At 44.7% G+C, this 13,279-nt stretch overlaps 1 non-coding gene and 1 pseudogene across 1 annotated transcript; both read left to right on the top strand.

Annotated features, from left to right (window-relative positions):
* Positions 1-361: 361 nt before the first annotated feature.
* Positions 362-13,070, top strand: LOC140634501 (SNW domain-containing protein 1 pseudogene; annotated as a pseudogene).
* On the top strand, positions 5,237-5,347 carry LOC140634583 (U6 spliceosomal RNA). The gene has a single exon (XR_012032008.1). It is a non-coding gene; the product is annotated as a U6 spliceosomal RNA (small nuclear RNA).
* Positions 13,071-13,279: the final 209 nt, after the last annotated feature.

Raw genomic sequence — 13,279 nt, forward strand, 5'->3', positions numbered from 1 at the left:
AGGATGAGGATCTCAGCTTTGGACACATTCTGATTGAGATGAGGGTTAGACTTCCCAGCGGAGATGACAAGTGGCTCTCTGGAGTTTGGGGGGGGTAGTGAGGGCTGGGGATACAGTTTGGGAAGCAGTTGGCGTGTGGATGGTGTGTAAAGCCACACAACAGGGTGAGTCTGTCATGGGAGTGAGCAGAGACAGAGGAGAGAAGATAACCAGGAGGCTTGGGCAGGGCCCCAACCCTTTTTCTTGGAGGAATGCACCCATGGGTCTGAAGAAAAATGTCCCCTAGGGGGCAGTCAAAGCCAATACAAGGACGAGGAACCTCACTGTGCATCCTAGAAACCGGCGGTTGGGTGGCCTTGGGATGCCCTTCAACTTGGAGGCTGGCACTGGTGGCAGCTCCATCCGAAGCCAGGGGCTCCGCATCTCAGGTCTGAGTCCTAGATATCTTCCCTACATGTTCAGGTAACTGTAGAAAAGGGTAAGTGTCCTGTTCAATTGATGTGTCCTTTTTCTGTCCAATGGGTCAGCAAGACTGAATCATTTCTAAGGGCTCTTTCCCTGAGATCCTCTGTGAATCTGGAATATGGGCTGCTGCTTCTGCATTAAGGGTGTCACATCTCATCTGTCATTCTTTTTTTTTTTTTTTTTTTTTTTTTTTTTTTAAGATTTTATTGGGCAGCCTGGGTGGCTCAGCGGTTTAGCACAGCCTTTGGCCCAGGATGTGATCCTGGAGACCCGGGATATCGAGTCCCACATCGGGCTCCCTGTATGGGGCCTGCTTATCCTTCTGCCTGTGTCTCTGCCTCTCGCTCTCTCTGTGTCTCTCATGAAGAAATTTTTTAAAAAATTTTTTTAAGATTTTATTTTTTTGTCATAGAGAGAGCACAAGCAGGAGGAGTGGCAGACAGAGGGAGAAGCAGGCTCCCTGCTGAACAAGGAGCCTGCAGTGGGGCTCAATCCCAGGACCCCAGGATCATGACCAGAGCAGAAGGAAGACGCTTCACCGACTGAGCCACTCAGGCGCCCCTCATCTGTCATTCTTTCTTGCAGCTTACAGTTTGATAAGCTACTAGTAAATAACTATTCATTGATCTAAATCCAAGCCTAGGGCCTTGAAAGTAGCCCAGGAGGCAGGAGATAGATCTAGGCCTGCCCATTCTCTTAGAGCTCCAGACCCCAATTCTCTTCTTATTACATCATCCCTTGAGTCATAATTTGATCCTAATATGTGCCTTGGCCTCATAAGTCCTAAAGTGCCTGGCCCTGTGCTAGGAGCTGGTGTCCAGTGGTAAAGGACACACTTCTGCACTTAGGCAGCTCAGAGCCTAGCAGACAAGCAAAACAAAACTACAACTCAGCATTATGAGAGCCAGGGCTGTGGGAACAGAGAGGGTGAAGCCAGCTTCAGCCAGGGCAGAGAAGGCAGAGAATAATAAAATGAGCAAGTGTTAATAAAATGAATAAATGATCATTATTACTAACGAAAATTATTATTAACAATAAATTAATCATAATTTATCAAATGCTTTCTGTTCGCCAGGCATTGTTTTCATGTGTCTGTTCATTCATTCTTCAAAGTAGTAACAGGACCTAGGTATGAGGACCAGCCTCATTTTTCAGATGAAGGAGCTAAGCCACTCAGGCGCTGAGTACTCTGTAGAGGTGTGGTATGTAGCGACGAAATGGAGAAGCGGCCTGGCTGCCGAGAGGAGGGATCCTCTGACCTGAAATCTGAAGTCTGAACAGGACCTCAGCAGGTGGAGAGAGGCTCCGCAGTGTTCTCAGCAGAAGAGGAAGCAGGCACAGATCCGAGAAGGCTTGGGAGAGCCTGCCCCCCTCCCCAAACACACACACCCTGCCCTCCTCCCTCCTCCCTCTTCCCTCCTCCCTTGTAGCTTTTACTGGGCAAACTGGGACAGTGCCCCCTTCTGGTCACAGCAGGCTCACATCTCCCAAAGCCAAGCAGGTGTTCAGGTTCAATAGCCAGCCCAAAGGGACAGAATTTAGGGTCTTTCTGACGTCTAAATCCACGCTCATTCCATGACAACAATATTAAGAAACCTTTCTCGATATTGAGTTATGTGAGGAGATAGTTTTTCTCTTTTGGTTACCCAGATATTGGCCAAGCTTATTCATCGTCTACACTACAGAACCCGAGGATGAGATAATGAGATCGCAATCATTTTTACAGGATTCGAAAAGAAGGTATAATTAGGCAGACCTGAGCCCCTACAAGTTATTGGTGTGGCTGGAAGGAAGATGCATAGGGACAGCGGAAATAGAAATAAAAGTAAAATATAATGCGCAAAATAAAACCATATGTACAAAATTACAAGATAAATGTATGGGGAGCCCTCATCCAATTCCAGAAAAGGTCTCTACATATCCAAGAAAACACACGTCTTCCACAGATCCTAATAACATGTTTTTTTTTGCAATACCAGTACCTCCAGATCACCAGGCCACTTTGCAAAGAAAACGATAGATATTTCAGAAATTAGTCCAGGGACATGAAATAAAATAGTCTTGTACTTGCAGGGATTTGAGAATGTTAAACTCTCTTTTACATGATTACATACATGATATCATAATTAGAGAGAGAGAAAACATACAATAAGTTGAACAGAAAAAATCCTGAGATATTCAGGGATGCCTGGGTGGCTCAGTCAGTTAAGTGTCTGCCTTCAGCTCAGATCATGATCTCAGGCCTGGGATTGAGCCCCACATCAGGATCCCTGCTCAGCGGGGAGCCTGCTTCTCCCTCTGCCTCCGTCCCTCACCCCTGCTCATACTCGCTTTCTCTCCAATGAATTTTTTTTTTTTTAAGTTTTTTAGGGGCAGCCCTGGTGGCGCAGCGGTTTAGCGCTGCCTGCAGTCCAGGGCATGATCCTGGAGACCCTGGATTGAGTCCCACATCAGGCTCTCTGTGTGGAGCCTGCTTCTTCCTCCGCCTGTGTCTCTGTCTCTCTCTCTCTCTCATGAATAAATAAATAAAATCTTAAAAAAAAAAAAGAAGCCTAAAAAAAGGTTTTTAGTTCACATTTTAGGTAAAATCTAGTCATTAGAGGGAGCATCACATCAGAATCAATAGATACATAAAGGACATAGTCTAGGATTTAAAAAAACCCAAAACCTAAAATTGATAGGATTATTTGACTATCGGGGAAAACAGATTCCATGCTAAATATTCTTTTACAAAATGTCAAATCAGTAGAGAAAAAGCCCAAGACTTCCCACAGGATCAAACAACACAGGTCCTTAGATGAATTAAAGAGGGCAGCACAACATCATCATCCTGAGCACCTGTACTAAAGAAAACAAGAGGGAACTTGGCTCAGTGGTTGAGCATATCTGACTTTGGCACAGGTCACGATCCTGGAGTCCTGGGATGAAGTCCCACGTCAGGCTCCTCTTGAGGAGCCTGCTTCTCCCTCTACCTAGGTCTCTACCTCTCTTTGTGTCTCTCATGAATAAATAAATAAAACCTTTAAAATTTTTTAAATAAATAAAATGTAAGTCATACAACATAGGCCAATAGGCACCAATCCAGAAAATATCATCTTTAAAAAATAAAAAGAAAACGAGATTTCAGTGACTCATGGTCATGTTGCCTGGTCACTCTGGGTTAGACTTTGAGGGTCATGCATAGCACTATTTCAGCCTACTGGACAAAGAAATTTTCTGATACAGAAAATTAACCCGATAGAAATAAGGGGACAGGGCACCTGACTGGCTCAATCGGAGGAGCATGGGACTCTTGATTTCAGGGTTGAGTTCAAGCCTCACATTGACCGTAGAGCTTACTTAAAAATAAAATCTAAAAAAAAAAAAAAATCTAACCTAACAAAAAGGAATACTGGTTACATTCCTTGCATTACAGGGTATAGTGGAACTGATGATAGCCCCAAAATAAGAACGAAGTAACTCCTCTTGGTATGAGCTAGATTCAGTGCTGACCAAACTAAGTGGGTAGCACAAAGTCCTATTCACCTAAATGGAAATGATACATAAGAAAAAGGACAAAGCAAGGTCCTCCACTGAGAAGACAGCATCTCGGCCTTTGCTAGATTTGCCCCATGAGCAGAGAGGGTGGGGAAGACCTGGACCGCCACCCTCCTGGTCTGAGCTGACACGAGGGCACAGGCCATGTGATGGCCCGAGGAAAGGAGTGCCTCCTCACTCATACCACAAGACGAGTGGAAGGCTGCAGCCCTAAATGCAACCACAGGAGAAACCTGGCAGGCAGAGGGGCAGGTGAGGCAGCTCAATATGATGAATTAAAATCAGTATAAAAAAAATATAAATAAATAAATAAATAAAATCAGTATAACTGCCAGTAAGTCAGAACGTATGCAAAGGACATCCTGAAGTTATTTTGAATTATGACCGATGGGCAGTAGCCAATGGCCTAATACTTTGGTGCCCCAAATGAAAAAATAATAAAATAATAATTGTCTAATAAACAATCAGTAGGGAGAAAACCAATATGGAAGAACATACATCAGGTTTAGCCAATCTTACATAACAGGAGATGATGTCTCAGCACCTAGAAAGGTAAAACTCACTAAGCAAAATACAATTAGAAAGTAGAAAAAAAAATAGAAAATAAATAAATAAATAAATAAAAATAAAAATAAAAATAGGGATCCCTGGGTAGCGCAGTGGTTTGGCGCCTGCCTTTGGCCCAGGGTGCTATCCTGGAGACCTGGGATCGAATCCCACGTCGGGCTCCCGGTGCATGGAGCCTGCTTCTCCCTCTGCCTGTGTCTCTGCCTCTCTCTCTCTCTCTCTCTGTGACTATCATAAAAAAAAAGAAAAAGAAAAAGAAAAAGAAAGTAGACAAATTGGGATGCCTGGGTAGCTCAGTGGTTGAACATCTGCCTTAGGTTCAGGGCGTGATTCTGGAGTCCCAGGATCCAGTCCCATGTCGGGCTCCCTGCAGGGAGCCTGCTTCTCCCTCTGCCTGTGTCTCTGCCTCTCTCTCTGTGTGTCTCATGAATGAATAAATAAAAATCCTTTTTTTAAGAAAAGATAAATGAACTAGAAGTATAACATTGAAAATGGTTAATTGACAACACTGTAGCTAGATGGGTTCCCCAAACAGATGGACAGTTGGGCACAAATTTGTCAATTAAAGGATGAAGGGAGAAAGGTAGTCCTAAAACCGCACATGCTAAAACATTGTCAAATCTGCCAGCCTTTTCTGTGTCAGTTGACAATAGAAAAAAGGGCATCTGTGCTTCCTTCGGCAGCACATACATATACTAAAATTGGAATGATACAGGGAAGATTAGCATGGCTCCTACACAAGGATGACACACAAATTCATGACGTGTTCCATATTTTTGGATGGGATGAGCACTGGGTGTTATATGTTGGCAAATTCAATTTAAATTAAAAAAAATTTTTTTAAAGGATAAAGGGGCACACAATTTGAAGAGCTAGCAGAAGATAATCTGGTAGATAGGATATGCTGAAGCCAGGACTGGGTCACCAGGAGAACAGAAATGGCTGTAGTGGGTACTTCTCAGGGCTGGGGGTTACCTAGATGCTACAGCCACGATGCCACACATACAGACACTAGTATCTATGGAACCTCCCTAGTCACAGAATCAAACTAGGAAACAAACTTTACAGTAAGTGCATGGGTCTAGGCCAGAAGAAGAAAATCTGATGCCTCATAATCCTACAGCAGCAGGAATGGTAAAAAAAGTTTAATGGGTTACTAAGGAAACACCTAAACATAGCCCCGGGTGAAATAAATAGAAAATGGAACAGTGTTCTGGCAAAATAACTGGTCTAAATTACATAATAACCAACTATCTTGACACCCTAGAGCTATTCAAACAGCCGATATATTCCTACAGGGGCACTTGGTTGGCTCAGTCAGTAGAGCATGTGGCTCTTGATCTCAGGGTTGTGAGTTTGAATCCCACACTGGGTGTAGAGATTACTTTAAAAAAAAAAAAAAAAGGGATCCCTGGGTGGCGCAGTGGTTTGGCGCCTGCCTTTGGCCCAGGGCGTGATCCTGGAGACCCGGGATCAAATCCCACGTCGGGCTCCCGGTGCATGGAGCCTGCTTCTCCCTCTGCCTGTGTCTCTGCCTCTCTCTCTCTCTCTCTCTCTCCCTCTCTCTCTGTGACTATCATAAATAAATAAAAATAAAATTTAAAAAAAAAAAAAAAAAAAAAGAGGTACCTGGGTAGCTCAGTAAGTTAAGCATCTGATCTTTGATCTCAGCTCAGGTCATGATCTCAGGGTTATGAGTTCAAGTCCTGAACTGGGCTCTGCACTAGGCGTGGAGCTTACTTAAAAACAAAACAAAACATTTTTTTTTAATCTAAAAAAAAAAAAATGCAATGGATGGAGCTATGTCTCTGTCTTCCTGCTTGGCAAGACTCTGTGCCATGGACATTTTATGGGAGTCTTGATATAACCCTGGTGATTGGATACACTTCAACATTATCAAAAACTTAAGGAATATGCTTATTTGTTATGATTCTGGTACTAATCAGGTCTGTTGTAAAGCATATGCGTAACAGGGTGTGAACTGTAGAGCAAGTATGTTTGTAAATTATATCTCAGTTCTGGACACAGCTTCTTATTTTTTTAAATAAAGTCTCCTCTCAACATGGGGCTTGAGGGATCCCTGGGTGGCGCAGCGGTTTAGCGCCTGCCTTTGGCCCAGGGCGTGATCCTGGAGACCCGGGATCGAATCCCACGTCAGGCTCCCGGTGCATGGAGCCTGCTTCTCCCTCTGCCTGTGTCTCTGCCTCTCTCTCTCTCTCTCTATGACTCATAAATAAAGAAAAATTAAAAAAAAAGAAAACATGGGGCTTGAATTCATGACCTCAAGACCACCAGTTGCATGCTCCACCAGCTGAGCCACATAGGCACCCTTGTCACAGCTTCTTATTGATATCAGCTATTAAATGCTGCTTGCAACCCACTGAAGGCCAGCTCACATCCTAACAGTGTCAAAATACTAGCGTTAAACCTATAGTCCAATGGTGAGGTGGCAAGGGCCAGTATGTACCGTAATCATATTTAGGATCCACACATTAGGGCTTGCTAACTTGCCAATAACCAATTAGAGCAAGAGTGTGAACAGCAACACACCAAATACATGATTATAAACAGTCTAATGGTTTGGACAGTGTCCACCCAAAACTCATGCCCCTCCCATCCCAAATCTCAGAATGTGACTTTATTTAGAAATAAGATCTTTCCAGGGGTGCCTGGCCTGATTGACTCAGTAGGTTAAGTGTCTGCCTTCGGCTCAGGTTGTGATATCAGGGTTCTGGGATGGAGCCCTGAGTCAGGCTCCCTGTTGGGGGTGGAGGGGAGAGTCTGCTTCTGCCTCTGCCCCTGCCCTTCCCCCTGCTCTCGTTCTCTCTCTCAAATGAATATATACAATCTTTAAAAAAAAAAAGGAATATGATCTTTCCAGATATAATACTGGATTAGGGTGGGCCCTAACCCCAAGGACCAGTGTCCTATAAGAGGAGAAGCCATATAGAGACATACACAGAGGAAAGATGGAGAGCCAAGGAATGTTGGGGGACACCAGATGATGTAAAAGGCCAGGTAAAAGCCTTCCTCAGAAACTTCTGGGGGCCCATGCTGTGCAGGTAGCCTCATTTTGGACTTTCAGACTCCAGAACTGTGAATAATTAAGTTTATTGTTTTAAGACACTCAGTTTGTAGTAATTTAATATGGCATCCCTGGGGGAAGATTATGCCCAGAAAGGGAGGTCTCCATTTTAAGATTCCTGATCCTGGTGCCACTTGCTCCCACAGCAAGAGTGCACATGGGGGGCACCTGGGTGGCTCAGTGGGTTAAGCATCTGACTCTTGGTTTGGGCTCAGGTCATGATCTCATGGTCATGGGATCAAGCCCCACGTTGGGCTCTGTGCTCAGTCTAGAGTCTGCCTGAGATTCTTCTCCCTCAGCCCCCACCCCCACTCTTGCACATGCTCTCTCAAATAAATAAATCTTGGGGATCCCTGGATGGCTCAGCAGTTAAGTGCCTGCCTTCGGCCCAGGGCGGGATTCTGGAGTCCCGGGATGGAATCCCACGTCAGGCTCCCTGCGTGGAGCCTGCTTCTCCTCTGCCTGTATCTCTGCCTCTGTGTGTGTGTGTGTGTCTCTCATGAATAAATAACTAAAATCTAAAAAATATAAATATATATAAAGAAATCTTTTAAAAAGGGTGCACACTATCCTTCACTCTCCTGAAATTTGAGGGTCAGGCTCTACTCAATGGATCATTGCCAGATCCAATCAGCAGACAGTCTAGATAGTGGATAGGGAGAAAGAGAAGGAACATTCTTACTGAGAAGGTGACCATCACACTCACCACCTGGGGTGGTCTTTCACCCTAGCCCCGGCCCAAATGCTGGGCAACTCCCATCAGGCGTAAGCTGGTAGCTGGGAGGTGAATGAATTCACCTGAGGCAAAACAAAGGAGCTAGCTAAATACCCCTACAAGGGAGCAGAGAAGAGACCTACACCTGAGACAGTGGGTGGGGGATGTTTTTAAAGAGGAAAGGTGAGGAGGTGTGGCGCTGACAGGATGTTGCCTCTTTTGGTAAGTGCCTGGTTGTTGGTAGCCCATCTATAGGTCATTTAGGGATGTTTTGAGGTGGGTCCTCTGATGGGTCTTTCTGTATTCAGGCAAGGGGTCACTGTGGGCCCTTCCTACATCCCATTGTTCAATCCTGTTGACAAAAAGTGGCCTCTACACCCAGAAAGAATATGTGTGGCTGGGGGCTGGTGTACTGATAGGTTTATTCCAAGTGGATAAGATACCATTATATTAGGTAATCCTTTGTTATACTGAATTATTCTATAGTAAGGATACTTTTCAAAATGTTGCCTCTGGGGATGCCTGGTGGCCCAGTTGGTAAAGTGACCACCCCTTGGTTTCAGATCAGGTCATGATCTCAGGGTTGTGAGATTGAGCCCTTTTAGGGCTCCCGGCTCAGCAGGGAGTGTGCTTGAAATTCTGGCCCTCTCCCCTTGTGTGTGTGCTCACTCTCTGTCTCAAATAAATTAAAAAAAAAAAATCACATTCCTTAAAAAAAAAAAAAGGTTCCCTCTAGCAGCTCCTACATGATTACATTAAAGCCAATGGGGTTCATATAACATGGTTCACTGAAGGTCTCATCTCCTCCCTCCACTATGCTTGCCAGTGAATAACTCCTGGGTATATGAGTTCACACTATAGATGTCAGAGGGGACTCAACTCTAGAATGTGATCATACGCATGCTGATGCATAGTGCTGGCAAGGAGAAGTGTCAGTATACTGTCTTCAGCATTCACATGAATGTACTTCATGGGCAGGGCAGCCCTGACTCCACCCATCCTCCTCTTCCTCGGTGGTGAGACATTCCAACCCTCCACTTCCCCTTTTTGGCTGAGTGATTTCCCCTTTCTTCCTAGTCTTGGAAAAATGATATTAAAAATCTGCCTGTGCTTTATAGATACTTTGTGAGTCTGCCTAGATTACAAGCCTCTCTCATATCAGAAAAAGAATCTACTTTCGACAACACATCTGGAGCTAAAATAGTAACCCTTATTCAAACTGATGCACAATCATTATGTAGCAAGTGTTTCTTAAGCATCTACTAGGTACTAAGGCACTGTTCCGGGTGTCAGGAACATAGCAATGAAAAAGGCAGTAGGATTCCTACTCTTGAAGAACTGACAATTGAAGGAAGACCTCAATGAGCAAGTAAACAAGATCAAAATGAAGACACTTTTTTTTTAAAGATTATTTGAGTAATCTCTATACCCAACGTGGAGCTCCAACTCACCACTCCGAGATCAAGAGATGCAAGCTCTGTACCGAACCAGCCAGGTGTCCTGAACACAATTACTTTATTTAGGCACGAGAGGTGGGGGGGGGGGGGTTGTAGTGGGAGAGGGAGAGAATTCCAAGCAGACTCCCCATTGAGCACAGAGTCCAACATGGGGCTTGATATCACAACCCTGAGATCATGACCTGAGCTGAAACCAAGAGTCAGACACTTTACAGGCTGAGCCACCCAGGTGCCCCCACAACACAATCACTTTATTTATATATTTTTTAACGATTTTTATTTATTTATTCATGAGAGACACAGAGAGGCAGAAACATAGGCAGAGGGAGAAGCAGGCTCCATGCAGGGAGCCCAACATGGGACTCGATCCTGGGACTCTGGGATCACACCCTGAGCCAAAGGCAGACGCTCAACCACTGAGCCACCCAGGCATCCCTATTTATATTTTTTTAAAGATTTTATGTATTTGAGAGAGAGAGAGAGAGAGAGAGAGAGAGCATGAGCAGGGGAGAGGGGTAAGGGAGAAGCTCCCCGCTGAGCATGGAGTCTGATGTGGGACTTGATCCCAGGACCCTGAGATTGTGATCTAAGCCAAAGGCAGACGCTTAACTGACTGAGCCACCCAGGCACCCCAACACAATCACTTTATTTTTATTATTTTTTAAAAATGTATTTTTATTTATGATAGAGAGAGAGAGAGAGAGAGAGGCAGAGACACAGGCAGAGGGAGAACGTGGGACTCGATCCCGGGACTCCAGGATCGCGCCCTGGGCCAAAGGCAGGTGCGAAACCGCTGAGCCACCCAGGGATCCCCCACAATCACTTTAGATGTGAGAAATATTAGGAGAGAAATAAACAGGGATGTGGTAGTAGGGGTGTGAAAAGGAGGCCTCCTCTTGAAGGCTGGTCAGGGAAGTCTTCTCTGTGAAGGTTACATTGAACTGACATCTGAAGGATCTGTCTTAAGAGCTGGGGAAGAGCATTACTAGCAGAGGGACAGCAACTGCAAAGGCCCCAAGGCAGGAAAGTACTTGGATACTGTGGCTAACTCACAGTGGATGAGGGAACAAGAATATGAGGTTGAAGTTAGGAGTGCCTGGATCCTCAGGTGCCCTTTATTTTTATGTTATTTTTTATTTTTTTTTTAAAGATTTTATTTATTTATTTACGAGAGACAGAGAGAGAGTGAGTCAGAGACACAGACAGAGGGAGAAGCAGGCTCCATGCAAGGAGCCCGATGTGGGACTCGATTCCAGGACTCTAGGATCATGCCCTGGGCTGAAGGCAGGCACTAAACAACTGAGCCACCCAGGGATCCTCCAAGTTTTAGTTTCCTTTTATTTTAAGCAAGGTGCAGGGGTGCAAGAGCACCTGGCTCCAGGGGCCCCAGACAGATCAAGTTCAGCCACTCTCCAGTGACAAAATCCAAAGGCAAAGATACAAGTGGTGGTGAAACGAGAAAGGATTTCTGTGGGGCCGACACCGGGAAGACAGCAGGCTGGTGTCTCAAACACTGTCTTTAAAGTGCTGAAGCTTAAGCAGAAGAAGATGGCCTCACCAGCTTTTTACCTGCACTGACTTAGCTATCTCAGGACCAGCTTAAGGCTGAAGAAAAAGCAATTTCCCAGAGATCAAGACAGACTTCACTGGTCTTGTCCTGAAGATAACTTCCCCAATACAGTTACAGGAAAGGCTGGATACCTCAATTATTAGCATCCAAAATGGAGATGCTTTTCCAGAGATCCATGAGGCCCAGTATCCACTGGATATGCGATGAAAGAAAAAAATGTCAAATACACTGGCCATTCAGGTGGATGCTGAAGGAAAAATTAAATATGATGCAATTGCTCAGCAAGGACAGTCAAAAGACAAGGTCATTTATAGCAAGGGTACTGACCTGGTTCCCAAGGAAGTCATGAATGCAGATGATCCAGATCTGCAAAGACCTGATGAAGAAGCCATTAAAGAGATAACAGAAAAGACAAGAGTAGCCTTAGAAAAATCTGTATCACAGAAGGTTGCTGCAGCCATGCCAGTTTGAGCTGCTGATAAACTGGCTCCTGCTCAGTATATTTGATACACACCATCTCAGCAAGGAGTGGCTTTCAACTCTGGAGCTAAACAGAGAGTTACTCGGATGGTGGAAATGCAGAAAGATCCAGTGGAGCCTCCAAGGTTCAAGATGAATAAGAAAATTCCCCGAGGACCACCTTCTCCTCCTGCACCTGTCATGTATTCTCCTAGCCGAAAGATGACTGTGAAGGAGCAACAAGAATGGAAGATTCCTCCTTGTATTTCAAATTGGAAAGATGTAAAGGGGTATACAATTCCATTAGACAAATGTCTGGCTGCTGATGGAAGAGGCCTGCAGACAGTTCACATCAATGAGAACTTTGCTAAGCTGGCCGAAGCCCTCTATATTGCTGATCGGAAGGCTCATGAAGCTGTAGAAATACGTGCTCAAGTAGAGAGAAGGACGGCACAAAAAGAAAAGGAGAAACATGAAGAGAAACTTAGAGAAATGGTCCAGAAAGCTAGAGAGAGAAGAGCTGGGATTAAAACCCATGTGGAAAAAGAGGATGGGGAGGCACGTGAGAAGGATGAAATCCGGCATGACAGGTGAAAAGAGGACAGCACGACCAGAATCTTTCCAGGGCAGTTCCTGATAAGAGGTCAAAACTACAGATAAATGAAAATTGAGATATCAGTGAAGTCATCGCTAGTGGTGTGCCCAATCCGCGGATGTCCAATGAAGTTCAGTATGACCAAGGCTCTTCAACCAGTCCAAGGGTATGGACAGTGGTTTTGCAGGTGGAGAAGATGAAATTTACGACATTTATGATCAAGCCTGGAGAGGTGGTAAAGATATGGCCCAAAATATTTACAGGCCCAGTAAAAATCTGGACAAGGACATGTATGGTGATGACCTAGAAGCCAGAATAAAGACCAACAGATTTGTTCCCAATAAGGAGTTTTCTAGTTCAGACCGTAGGCAAAGAGGCCGAGAAGGACCAGTTCAGTTTGAGGAAGATCCTTTTGGTTTGGACAAGTTGTTGGAAGAGGCCAAACAGCACAGTGGCTCTAAAAGACCCTCGGATAGCAGCCCCCCCAAGGAACATGAGCATGAAGGCAAGAAGAGGAGGAAGGAGTAGACACACCTCTCTTCAAAGTGAATGAACTTTTATCCATAACCCTAATAATGCAAGTCAGATGGGGAAATACTTTGTAAATGGCCAGGATAAAAACCAAATAAAATCCCTTTTATTATGGGAGTAAGGGGGAGGATGGAAAATTCTTTGAACTATTTAGTTTTTTTTAAAGAGTGGGTTGTGTTTGTGCTTCTACCTTTTGGCACTTATAGAACATACAGCCCCACATATGAAATTAAGACCACTTCCTTTTGTGTGACATTGGTACTTTGGGGTTAATATTTTGTGTAAGAATGACTGCTGA

The sequence above is a fragment of the Canis lupus genome, chromosome 5 (genome assembly GCF_048164855.1).
Source record: "Canis lupus baileyi chromosome 5, mCanLup2.hap1, whole genome shotgun sequence".
Taxonomy (NCBI): Eukaryota; Metazoa; Chordata; class Mammalia; order Carnivora; family Canidae; genus Canis; species Canis lupus.